We start from the raw sequence: 13,093 nt of genomic DNA, 5'->3' as shown, positions 1-13,093 counted from the left end.
GAACAAAAAAAAGTCCCATGTCTAACACTTATTTATTGTGGAGACTGGGAGAATTTGCATTTCCAGAAGGGATGTAAGTTGCAAAGTAGTGTAATTAAAATTAATTCTCCAACTAAAAGTAAATAGTTTTGAACTGTTTTTTTCCTAATGTGATAATGGTAGGAGGCTTGATGAAAATTATTGTCATCTTGTCATCGATATGATGTTTTTAATGAGGGTCATAGGGCATTACTGTAGATCACACAGTTCAGTGCAGGCATCCAATTATCTGGCTATAATACGAAAACCAAGTAAGACATATTTATATAAAGTATCACTTGACAAACCAAATTGTCTTCATGTCAGTGTTTCAGCATTTATTTTCTTTCCTTTAAACAAAGCCATTTAAAATTGCAATGGTCGAGGGTATCAGGACTGCCAGGAAAGGCACCCAGTCACCCAAACCTTTGTTTACTCTGCAGGGTTTATTCAAAAAAGGTTTTGAATAGCACTTTAGGAAGTATGTAGCATTATGCTATTTGGCATGCAGAAAATTGAAAAGAATTGATTATACTTAAGCACAACAAATGAAACTTCATGTTCCTCATTTACTTGTTCCAAACCATAAATGTCATGAAAATAATATACAGCTATGAGAGCGCTTGTTAACCGTTTCAATACCGTGCAATTTTACACCTTCCTGCCCAGGCCATTTTTCAGGTTTCAGCGCTCTCACACTTTGAATGACAATTGCGCAGTCATACAACATTGTACCCAAACTAAAATTTTATCATTTTCTTCACACAACTAGAGCTTTCTTTTGGTGGTATTTAATCACCGCTGGGGTTTTTATTTTTTGCTAAATTAACAAAAAAAGACCAAAAATTTTGAAAAAAAAACACATTTTTCTTTGTTTCTGTTATAAAAGTTTACAAATAAATAATTGTTCTTCATAAATTTAGGCCGAGATGTATTCTGCTACATGTCTTTGGTGAAAATAACCCAAATTAGGATGTATTATTTAGTTTGTAGGAAAGTTATAGAGTTCACAAACTATGGTATAGATCTGAATATTGATCAATCCTGAAGTACTGACAGCCAATCTAATTTCTTGAGGTCCAAGAATGTCAGAATAGTACAGATATCCCCAAATGACCCCTTTTTGCTGAGTAGACAGTCGGACGTACTTCATAAGAGGCATGGCGAGTTTTTTGAAGTTGTATTTTTTTGTCATAATTTTTCCGAAAATGAAAAAATGAAAAATATTATTTTCACTATTTTTTTTTTTACATACTGTCACCAGTGCAGTACAGCGTCATCATATAACTGGCATGGCGGTGAACAGGGACACTGACTGGTGACAGTATGAAAAAAAAAAAAAATTATATTTTTTTTTAATTTTTTTTTATTTTTTTATTATATTTAATTTTTTATTACATTTTTTTTTTATTTTTTTTAAGATTTTTTTTCATATTTTACTATGACCAAAATAGTACAATGTTACCATAGTAACATTGTACTACTTTGGGGAAGTGATCAGTATTTTTTTTTTTTTTTTTTTTTACACAATTTGCTTATAGCAAAGAATTACTTTGCTATAAGCAAGCATTTAGCTGAATGAAATCGATTCATTCAGTTTTTTTTTTTTTTTTTTTTTGTGCTTAGCTGTGATTTGGTCACAGCTAATCACATGACATGTGCATGTGATTAGCTGTGACCATTCACAGCTAGGCACTAGTATACAATGGATGGCATCATGAATGAAGCCATCCATTGTATACAACTGTCATGTGACCTGCTGTGATTGGTCGCGGCAGGTCACATGGTACCGGCAACGGGAGCCGGTACTCGGATCTGTCATCGGCCGTGTCCGAGGTGCACGGGCGGTGACAGATCCCGCTGCTGCGCCGCTCTGCAATAGCGCAAACGGCGCATGTGCGGGAGCACGCCAAATGGCGTGGACCCGGAAAGCTGCAGCGCTTTTCAAGCCGCCAAACGGCTATTGGCCGGGCGGCTAATGGTTAAAAGCAATCTAGAAGATGAAAGAGGGTGCTTGTGAATTTACAATGCTCCTGTACTGACATTTTTCTAAGGTATTGTAAGTTTAATCATCTTATTTGCATCATATAACAGTACATCGTTATTGAAATGTGGCCATTTTCTTATGATTACTCAACATAAGATGCTTGTTTGTTTTCAGTAATTACTATCATAAAAGGGGTCATTCAGCTATGAGATTAAAATTAATGTAATGCATGCAATCGCCACTATTATTTTATTAATGATATCCATTTTCTGACCAGTGACTATCATTAGGAAAGGTATTGGTCTGCAGTTCCAGGCAGATAATGTAAAAGTAATCAATGCACAAGGAAGAGTGCACCGGCATTGTGTAGTATGTCTTCTTTAATGTGAAAAGTAAAGAGGAATACACTCACAGATTTAATCCTTGCACAGTAAGCGTCAACATGGAACTGCCGCTGAAACCACCAGTATGGGTGTCTGCTCGGAGTGGAGCTGAGGGTCCTGTGTTTGGAAAGCAAACTGGTGTTGGAGCACACAACACTCTCCTGGCCTTCTATTTCCTGCCTTTTATAGACACCTCATTCACAGCTGTGCATTTGCAGGGTACTGTTGCTTGGGGAATCTTATCCTCCTCATGGACCTGTCAATACAGTGGTGGTGACTTTTTAACCTTGCTTAAAAGTGAGGGAGAGGCGTCCGAATGCCCATGAAAGCGGACCCCTTAAATTTTGCCCATTTTTTACATGGGAATGCAGACATACTCTCTTCCCCTTAATACTACTAGCTAATAAAATAAGACAAACAAGTTTTAATTGGCATAAAATTGGCCTTAGCACCTTTATTGGTATAATTAAATAAAAAAATGATATAAAAATTTGAAACATTTATTTAATATATTTATCACTTAAGCTCTGGCCTATAGCAGGTTTATTGCTATAGGGTGGACTCCCTGTGCAAAATTACATATATAAACCCCGCCATATTTGTGAGGAGGGGGCACTTAACGCCCTCCCCCAGCAAGTGCAGTGTCAGTAGATTACTGCCACTTGATACATTGCACATAAAACTGCAGGGTTAGCAAGGTCAAGCCTGATCTCTGTTAGCTCTAGCAGGTAATTTTTTTGTAGCAGTTCAAGCAGTCCCTGACAGCCAGGTGCTCTTTTTCCCATGAGTTACACTAGGTACCTATAAATTTAGTGACCAAAATGTCCAGCAAAAGGTACTCTAGTGAAGAGGCCTACAGGATTCTGAGCATGTCAGATAAGAGCGAAGAGGAAGCCTCACTGTCAGAATCAGGCTCAGAATACGAACCAGTAGACAGCAGTGGCACCCTGACAGATAGCTCAGAGCTGGAGTAGAGGTCCCTGCTAAGATCAGGCATACCCAATCTCAAACCCAGGTTGCTGAGGTGTTACAATTGCATGGTGATTCTCATATGTAGCAGAGTGCCAGTTCTTGTGCCGCTCTACCTTTGGTGAACTGGCGAGCACCAGCGGCCTAGTACATCCTGGTCTTTTACATACCAGCACTGCAGTATCACTTGGTGATGTGGCGAGTCCCATAAGTGAAGTACAAACTGGTGCGGTGGCTAGCACAAGTAGTGTCCTTCAGCCATCAAGAATTTGAACACAGGCCCGTAGACCCCATAGTGTCCTTCCAGATGTACTTGCAAATCCTGATTGGCAACCCACAATTTCTGCAGCACCCGTACATCCCTCATTCACTGCCCAACCTGAAATTCAGGTGGAAACAGCAAATGTAACTACTCCCCTTGATTTTTTGGAGCTGCTTTACATGGAAGATCTGTATGGATTGATTGTAGATCAAAGCAATTTATATGCACAACAATTTATCGCTGCCAACCAAGATTCAAACCTTGCCAGACCATTTGCATGTAAACCTATTACGGTTTCCGAATTTAAAGTTTTTTTGGGCCTAACCCTCAACATGGGCATTACTAAAAAAAATGAATTGCGGTTGTATGGGTCCACAGACCCGATTCATCATTGGTCTGTGCTCTCTGCTGCCATGGCCAGACATATATATCAGAATATAATGTGATTTATGCATTTCAACGACAATACACTCTGTTGTCCTCTGTGTGACCCTGAATATGACTGGCTCCACAATATTCAGTCCCTTGCAAATCCCCTTAACCAGACATTTGCAGATGTGTATACTCTCCAGCAAAACATCTGTGTTTATGAGTCCCTCATTCATTTTTCTGGCCTCCTTGCATTTAAAATCATTTCTCCCCAGCAAGCATGCCAGATATGGAGTCAAAATGTATAAGACTTGTGAGAGGGCAACAGGCTATACATGTAATTTTCAGATTTACGAGGGACTTTATTTTGGAGCACCCGGATGCCCTGACTACATGGAGAGCAGTGACAAGGTAGTTTGGGACTTGGTGTCACCCTTTTACCACATGGGGTACCACTTATACGTTGACAATTTTTATACAAGTGTGCCACTATTTAGACATTTGTACAATCTTGGAATTGGCACGTATGACACCGTACGACCTAATTGCCTGGACTTCCCCCAATGGCTTGTAAATACCCATCTTAGAAAGGGGGAGAAAGTCTGCATGAAAAATGATGACTTGCTTGCATTGAAGTGGAAGGACAAACTGGATATTTTTGTCCTGTCTTCCATTCATGCAGACATGACCATCTAAATTTCCATAGCAGCTGGTGTTGTTGAGAAGCCCCTCTGTGTCCTCGACTATAACCTTAACATGGGAGGGGTGGACATCAACGACCAGATGATGAAGCTGTATTTAGTCTCCCATAAAGCCAGACGCTGGTCCAAAAAAGTGTCTGTAAAATTATTTCAATCAGCTCTGTACAACGCTTTTGTGCTTTACAAAGCTGGCAGTGGAAGAAGTGGATCCTTCCTAAAATTCCAGGAAGAGATCATCATGGTCCTTTTTTATCAAGAAGGTACTGTGGCCTGAACCCCCCACCTAGATGCAGTGAGCTGGCTGCATGAGAGGCATTTTTCTGATGCCATTCCTAGTACCCCAACCCAAAAGCCACCCCAAAAAAGATGTCATGTCTGTAGCAGACATGGAATTAGGCGGGACATTTGCTTTTGTTGTTCCTCCTGTCCTGGCCAACCTGGTCTCTGCCTCAAGAACTGCTTCTGTCACTACCATACCTTAGTGGAGTATTAGTATAGGGTACAGCATGGCATAGTCCAGGGCACATATATACACAGGATCTCGAAAGATGTTAGGAAGTCAGGAAACTAGCTATCACATTTTGGGAGACCCTAATATCTGCTTGTTACAGTTTAAAAAATAAAAGTAAAAGAAAGTAAAAAAAAAACATACAAATAAAAAAAACCAAAATATTTGTTTTATTGGATTACTGTTTTATTGTTAACCATTGCTGTTTTCTTTGCAGAAATGCCATTCAGCTGCAGCACCGATCTGCTTATTCTGACAGCAACAGTCTTGCTCTCAGAATATACATAAGTGTGTGCAGCGCTGTTGGATGAGATTTTTCATACACAGTGAAAAAAAGAATATATAAGCCCAAGCATGAGGGCCTGGGGTGGTCAGCGGGTGGATCACCCCTATGCTTCGGCATATATATTTTACAATATTTGTTGGCATAGATTTCAATAAAAAGTTATTTTATTGAGTTACTGTTTTATTGTTACGGTTTTATTTTTAACCATTGATGTTTTCTTTTCAGGAATGCCATTCAGCTGCAGCACCGATCTGTTTTATTTTGACAGCAACAGAGTCTTGCTCTCAGAATATACAGAAGTGTGTGCAGCGCTGTTGGATGAGATTTTTCATCCGCAGTTAAAAAAGAGCATATATGCCCAAGCATAGGGGCCTGGGGTGGTCAGCTGGTGGATCGTCCCATGCTTAGGCATATATTTAAGAAAAACATTTTTGGCAGAGATTTCTTCATCCACATTGATTGATGTGAATAGAGGAATCTGTTCTTAACCATTAGCCGCCCGGCCAATAGCCGTTTGGCGGGCAGGAAAAATGCTTTCGATTTCTGGGTGGACGCCTTTTGGTATACTCCCGGGCATATGCAGTTTGTGCGCTTGCAGAGCCACGCAGTGGCGCGATCTGTCACCGGCCGTGTACCTCGGACACGGCGGATGATAGATCTGAGTACCCCGTTGCTGGTACCATGTGACCTGCTGTGACCAATCACAGCAGGTCACATGACAGTTGTATACAATGGATAGCTTTATTCATGCCATCCATTGTATACTAGTGTCTAGCTGCGAATGGTCACAGCGATCACATGCACATGTGATTAGCTGTGGCCAAATCACAGCTAAGCACAAAAAAAAAAAACCCTGAATGAATCGATGTCATTCAGGTAAATGCTTGCTTATAGCAAAGCAGTTCTTTGCTATAAGCAAATTGTGTAAAAAAAAAAAAAAAAAAATACTGATCACTTCCCCAAAGTAGTACAATCTTACTATGGTAACATTGTACTACTTTGGTCATAGTGAAGTATGAAAAAAAAATCTTACAAAAAAGAAAAAAATGTAATAAAAATTAAAAATAATAAAAAAAAAAAATATATATATATATATTTTTTTTTTCATACTGTCATCAGTCAGTGTCACTGATCACCGCCATGCCAGTTATATGATGATGCTGTACTGCACTGGTGACAGTATGTAAAAAAAAAATAGTGAAAATAATTTTTTTAATTTTTTAATTTTCCAAACAAATATGACAAAAAAAAATACAACTTAAAAAAACTTGCCATTCCTCTTATGAAGTACGCCGGACTGTCTACTTTGCAAAAAGGGGTAATTCGGGGGATATCTGTACTATTCTGACATTCTTGGACCTCAAGAAATTAGATTGGCTGTCAGTACTTCAGGATTGATCAATATTCAGATCTATACCATAGTTTGTGAACTCTATAACTTTCCTACAAACTAAAAAATATATCCTAATTTGGGTTATTTTCACCAAAGACATGTAGCAGAACACATCTTGGCCTAAATTTATGAAGAACAATTATTTATTTGCAAACCTTTATAACAGAAACAAAGAAAAACGTGTTTTTTTTTCAAAATTTTCGGTCTTTTTTTGTTAATTTAGCAAAAAATAAAAACCCTGGCAGTGATTAAATACCACCAAAAGAAAGCTCTAGTTGTGTGAAGAAAATAAAATTTTAGTTTGGGTACAATGTTGTATGACCGCGCAATTGTCATTCAAAGTGTGAGAGCGCTGAAACCTGAAAAATGGCCTGGGCAAGAAGGGGGTAAAAGTGCCCAGTATGGAAGTGGTTAATAATATATATGCCCAACTAGGACCAGCGACGTACTGGTACCTCACTGGACTTTGAGTGGTTATACCAGGACGATGCCTGGGCATCATCCTGGTATAGTTTTTCTTCAGCCAGCAATTGGCTTTCATGTAAAAGTAATCGTAAGGCCAATTTCTTTTTTAAAGCAGTTGGAGGAAATGCTCCCCCCCCCCCACGCTGCCTTCCATAACTTTCTCAGGCAATCCCCTGCCATCGGGGAACCTGAGAATGCAGCAGGCATTTTCACCAGCTGATTGGTGACCGGAATGGGGCCAATCATCTCTATAGTCTAAGAAACCGGAAGCTACCATCATTTCATCACTTCATTTTCGCCTGATATAAACAGCACCATTTTTAAATTGGGAAAGCATCTGATAACACCGATCTTGTTGATATCAGATGATTTAAGGGCAGTGGAGATATCTAGAGTCTAAGGGACCCCAGATTACTCTGAAAAGAATACCTGTCACTGCCTATTGCTATCACAGGGGATATTTACATTCCCTGTGATAACTATAAAAGTGATAAAAAAAATTAAAGGGACAGTGTAAAAATAATAATAAAAAAAAGCACCCTCGTCCCTCCATGTGTGTGTGCAAAGGCATACGCTAACGTTGGCCCCATATTGGTATGCAAACAGCGGTTGCACCATGCATGTGAGCTATTGCCGTGAACGTCAGATCGAGGGCAGTAATTCTAGCAGTAGGCTTCCTATGTAAATCTAAAATGGTAGCCTGTAAAGGCTTTTAAAGCATCCCCTATTGATATTAAAAATGTATATATATTGTAAGTACTATGTGACATAAAAATTGCAACACCCACCATTTTAATCTCTAAGGCGTCTGCTAGAAAAAATAATGTTTGGGGCTCAAAGTAATTTTCTAGCAAAAAATACAGATTTTTTCATGGAACAAAAAGTGTCAGAAAAGGCTGTGATCTTCAAGCGATTAGAAGAGTGAGTGATGTGTGGCATAAGCTTCTAATGCTGGGCATAAAATGCCAAGATAATGCCCCACAAATGCTCCCTTTTTGGAAAGTAGATACCCCAAACTATTTGCTGAGAGGCATGTTGAGTCAATAGAAGAATTTATTTTTTAGCACAAGTTTTTGCACAATGAAATTTTTTTTTTCTGTTTACACAAAGTTGTCACTTAAATTATTTATTGCTCCGAGTATGGGGATACCACATATGAAAGACTTTTTGGCAGTCAAGCCGCTTACATGACCCCAAAATCCAATAAGCACCTTCAGGCTTTTAAACAGCTTTATATCTGCTTCCTGACTACCTATCACAGTTTCGGTGGCCCTGAAATGCCAGAATAGTACACCCCCCCCCCCCTCATGACCCCTTTTTGGAAAGTGAAGGTGAAGAAATAAAACAAAAACATATTTTTTCTTTTCTTTTTTTATTTGTAAAAACCTTGAGAAAAAAAAATGAGGTCTGCAAAATGTTCATCATGCCTCCTATTAAATTCCTTGGGGTGTCTCTGTTCTAAAAAGGGGTCATTTTGTTTGTGTTATTCTGGCATTTCAGGGCCTCCAAAACTGTAATAATGAAGAAGTGAAATGAGAATGCTACGCACCTTCAGGTTTTCACAGTGGTCATTCAATTTTTGGCTCCTGTATGTGGCTAGGCCCCCAAAAAGTCTCACATATGTGGTATCCCCATACTTGGTAGAAGTAGCTAAATGTATTTTGGGGTGTAATTCCACATATAGCCATGGCATATGTGAGCGATATATCATTTAAGTAACAACTTTGTGTAAAAAAAAAAAAAATGTTTTGTCATTTTTCAAACACTTAGGGTTCCCGTACAAACACAACTCTTCCAGCAAGTTGAAGACACTTCAGAGGAAAACTTAGATATCCTATAGGGAGTCAAGTACTAGCACAGCAATATTTTTTGTGTCATTTCCCATAGGTTTACACTCTTAGTAGCTGTATATGATTGAGTATCCGATTGAGAAGCAAACCACTTGTTAAGTTGAGCAAGAATGGAAGCCAAATAATAATCGCTCAAGAGAGCATGACCCATGCCGCCTGCTTGTTTAGATTTAATAAGTTTGCTGAAGGCACAGCGTGCCTTCTTGCCTTACCAAAGATACTTATTTAGTATAGACTTTAAGGATGAGAAATAAGAATTGTGTGCAGTTAAGGGTAGAGTTCTAAATAGGTAGAGTAATTGTGGGAGAATCTGCATTTTGAAGGCTGCCAACCTTCCTGACCAAGACATTTTGCAGAGGGCTAATTTATCTCATTTGTGACAAAAAGAGTCTAGGAAGGTATTATAATTTTCCTTAACAAGATTATTACTTCTAGGGGTAAGGGTAATACTTAAATAGGCAATCCCTCTATCCTTCCATAAATAAGGGAAATTAGATTTGAGGACCTGTTTAGTTTTAGCTGGTATCCCCAAGTCTAAAATACAGTCATGGCCGAAATTGTTGGCACCCTTGATATTTCTCCAGGAAATCATGTATTTCTCACGAAACGTATTGCATTAACACATGTTTTGCTATACACATGTTTATTCCCTTTGTGTGTATTGGGACAAAACAAAAAAAGGGAGGAAAGAAAGCAAATTCGACATAATGTCACACAAACCTCCAAAAATGGGCTGGACAAAAGTATTGGCACCCTTTCACAACTGCGGATAAATAAGAATGTTACAAGCATGTGATGCTCCTGTAAACTCACCTGGGGCAAGTAACAGGTGTGGGCAATATAGAAATCACACCTGAAAGCAGATAAAAAGGAGAGACGTTCACTTAACCTTTGCATTGTGTGTCTGTCTGTGCCACACTAAGCATGGACAACAGAAAGAGGAGACGAGAACTGTCTGAGGACCTGAGAACCAAAATTGTGGCAAAATATCAACAATCTCAAGGTTACAAGTCCATCTCCAGAGAACTAGATTTGCCTTTGTCCACAGTGCGCAACATTATCAAGAAGTTTGCAACCCATGGCACTGTAGCTAATCTCCCTGGTCGTGGACGGATGAGGAAAATTGATGAAAGATTGCAACGCAGAATAGTCCGGATGGTGGATAAGCAGCCCCAAACATGTTCCAAAGACATTCAAGCTGTCCTGCAGGCTCAGGGAGCATCAGTGTCAGCGCGAACTATCCGTCGACATTTAAATGAAATGAAACGCTATGGCAGGAGACCCAGGAGGACCCCACTGCTGACACAGAGACATAAAAAAGCAAGACTACAGTTTGCCAAAATGTACTTGAGTAAGCCAAAAGCCTTCTGGGAAAACGTCTTGTGGACAGATGAGACCAAGATAGAGCTTTTCGGTAAAGCACATCATTCTACTGTTTACCGAAAACGGAATGAGGCCTACAAAGAACAAAACACAGTACCTACGGTAAAATATGGTGGAGGTTCAATGATGTTTTGGGGTTGTTTTGCTGCCTCTGGCACTGGGTGCCTTGACTGTGTGCAAGGCATCATGAAATCTGAGGATTACCAAAGGATTTTGGGTCGCACTGTAGGGCCCAGTGTCAGAAAGCTGGGTTTGCGTCCAAGATCCTGGGTCTTCCAGCAGGACAATGACCCCAAACATACGTCAAAAAGCACTCAGAAATGGATGGCAAAGAAGCGCTGGAGAGTTCTGAAGTGGCCAGCAATGAGCCCAGATCTAAATCCCATTGAACACCTGTGGAGAGATCTTAAAATTGCTGTTGGGAAAAGGTGTCCTTCCAATAAGAGAGACCTGGAGCTGTTTGCAAAGGAAGAGTGGTCCAAAATTCCGGGTGAGAGGTGTCAGAAGCTTATTGATGGTTATAGGAAGCGACTGATTTCAGTTATGTTTTCCAAAGGGTGTGCAACCAAATATTAAGTTAAGGGTGCCAATACTTTTGTCCAGCCCATTTTTGGGGTTTTGTGTGACATTATGTCATATTTGCTTTTCTGCCTCTGTTTTATATTTGTTCCAATACATACAAAGGGAATAAACATGTGTATAGCAAAACATGTGTTAATGCAATACCTTTTTTGTGTGAAATACTTGATTTTCAGGAAAAATATCAAGGGTGCCAACAATTTCGGCCATGACTGTATATGATTTTGTCTCATTTACCTTATAATAAGATACTTTATTAAAGAGTGTTAATGCTAAATGCACCAAAGCCAATGAAGTTTTGACATCTGTGAGCATAATTATGACATCATCTGCAAAAAGGCTAATGGTGTGCATCCTATTCCCTATCATGAAGCCCCTTATCTGTGGATGTGTGCGTATATATGTAGTTCCATCAGTAAGTTAAAAATAAGCGGGGAGAATGGGAACGCTATCTTGCTGTCCAATTGTCCCCAGAGGTTTGGAGTAGTGCCTAGTTGGCTGTGGCCAAATGTTATTTTAACACCACCACTATGGAGGTGGTGTATAAGGTCCTTCTCCAATGGTACTGGGTCCCGGCATGGATAGCCCATGCAAACCCGTCTTGTGGTGATCGATGTTTTAGATGTTGCGGAATCCGTGGAGATGAGATACACGTATGGTGGACTTGCCAGCGATTGGTGGGCTTTTGGTCCAGAGTCTATGGCCTTTTGTTGACCCTTTTTCACTCTACCTTCCGTAGAGATCCCTGTCATGCACTCCTCCATTGTCCACTTTGTGGCCTCTTGTCCCATCAGCAGAAATTGGCTACCTATCTTTTCATAGCAGCTAAAAGGGCCATTGCTAGGGCCTGGAAGAAACCAACTGTTCAGGTTGTGGAAGTGAGGAATATTATGACCACCCTCATGATTCAGGATAAAATGTCGAGTATTCTCAATGATTCTCATCCTCGGGTCCTGAAAATTTGGAACCCTTGGTGGTCTTATGCTAACCAGGGGCGGACTGGTTATTATTTCAAACAAGAAAAAAGAGAAAAACTAATAAAAATTATTGTACCAGAAAAAATAAGCGGGGAGAGAGGGCATCCTTGTCGAATTCCGTTGGATATATTAAATTGAGTTGACAAAATACCGGATACATAGATCTGAGCTGAGGGTTTAGTATACAATGCCATTATGGCTGAGTAAATTGGGCCTTTAAATCCAAACTTAGTAAGTACCTTTGTCAGATATGCCCAATGTATTCTATCGAACACCTTCTCCGCGTCTGAAGCCAGGAGCAGAGAAGGCGTTCTGTTCTTAGTAGTTAGATGTATAATATTAATCAGGCGTCTAATTGTGTCTGCAGTTTGTAAACCCAGATTGGTCTGAATGGATGAGTGAGGGTAATATATCAACCAGCCTATAAGCCACCAATTTTGCATAGATCTTTAAATCATTATTTAGCAACGAAATGGGGCGAAAATTCTGCAGTGCGGTAGGTTCCTTCCACAGTTTTGGTAGTGCAACTATTATTACCCTGAGCATTTTGGAAGGGAAAGATGCAGAGGTAGCAGCATGGCCATACACCTTCTTCAGATGTGAAGTAAGGATATGTTTAAAGGTTTTATAGTATTCCCCCATCAAGCCATCTGGGCCTGGTGATTTGTTGTTAGGCAGAGATTCAATAGTACGTATTCTTTCATCATTAGTAAAGGGGAGATTAAGGTTATTTAATTGATCCCATGATAACTTGGGAAGATGAATTGTTTTTAAAAATTTGCTAATGTTTTCAACTGTGGGCTGGGAGGTGTTAGGGTTCTGGCTAAGATTATAGAGAGAGCTGTAGTATCAGCTAAAGCTATAGCTTGAGGATGATATAATTTATCTTGTTTGTTTGGGTGAAGGATAAAATGTATTTTGATTTTATATCTATGGCCTCTAAGACGATAAGTTAAGACTTTA

This window comes from Staurois parvus, unplaced genomic scaffold (genome assembly GCF_062004578.1).
Source record: "Staurois parvus isolate SC_StPar_1 unplaced genomic scaffold, SC_StPar_1.0 ptg000287l, whole genome shotgun sequence".
Lineage (NCBI taxonomy): Eukaryota > Metazoa > Chordata > Amphibia > Anura > Ranidae > Staurois > Staurois parvus.
This window is presented reverse-complemented; position numbering follows the sequence as displayed.